The sequence below is a fragment of the Bison bison genome, unplaced genomic scaffold (assembly GCF_000754665.1).
Source record: "Bison bison bison isolate TAMUID 2011002044 unplaced genomic scaffold, Bison_UMD1.0 scf7180017864333, whole genome shotgun sequence".
Lineage (NCBI taxonomy): Eukaryota > Metazoa > Chordata > Mammalia > Artiodactyla > Bovidae > Bison > Bison bison.
The window spans coordinates 4,698,742-4,699,799 of NW_011494905.1; positions in this window are offsets into that span (position 1 = coordinate 4,698,742).

Here is a 1,058-nt window from a genome sequence, read left to right on the forward strand (position 1 = left end):
ATCACTCATCTAGAGCTAGACATCCTGGAATGTGAAGTCATGTGGGCCTTAGGAAGCATCACTACGAACAAACCTAGTGGAGGTGATGGAATTCCAGTTGAGGTATTTCAAATCGTAAAAGATGATGCTGTGAAAGTGCTGCACTCAATATGCCAGCAAATTTGGAAAACTCAGCAGTGGCCCCAGGGCTGGAAAAGGTCAGTTTTCATTCCAATCCCAAAGAAAGGCAATGCCAGAAAAACGTTCAATCTACCACACAATTACACTCATCTTACATGCTAGTAAAGTAATGCTCAAAATTCTCCAAGCCAGGCTTTGGCAATAGGTAAACTGTGAACTTCCAGATGTTCAAGCTGGTTTTAGAAAATGCAGACGAACCAGAGACCAAATTGCCAACATCCTCTGGTTCATTGAAAAAGCAAGAGAGTTCCAGAAAACATCTATTTCTGCTTTACTGACTATGCCACAGCCTTTGACTGTGTGCAGTTCAGTTCAGTCACTCAGTCGTGTCCGACTCTTTGTGACCCCATGAATTGCAGCATGCCAGGCCTCCCTGTCCATCACTAACTCCCGGAGTTCACTCAGACTCACGTCCTTTGAGTCAGTGATGCTATCCAGCCATCTCATCCTCTGTCATCCCCTTCTCTTCCTGCCCCCAGTCCCTCCCAGCATCAGAGTCTTTTCCAACGAGTCGACTCTTCGCACAAGGTAGCCAAAGTACTGGAGTTTCAGCTTTAGCTTCATTCCTTCCAAAGAATCCCAGGGCTGATCTCCTTCAGAATGGACTGGTTGGATCTCCTTGCAGTCCAAGGGACTCTCAAGAGTCTCCTCCAACACCGCAGTTCAAAAGCATCAATTCTTCGGCACTCAGCCTTCTTCACAGTCCAACTCTCACATCCATACATGACCACTGGAAAAACCATAGCCTTGACTAGACGGACCTTTGTTGGCAAAGTAATGTCTCTGCTTTTCAGTATGCTCTCTGGGTTGGTCATAACTTTTCTTCCAAGGAGCAAGTGTCTTTTAATTTCATGGCTGCAGTCACCATCTGCAGTGAT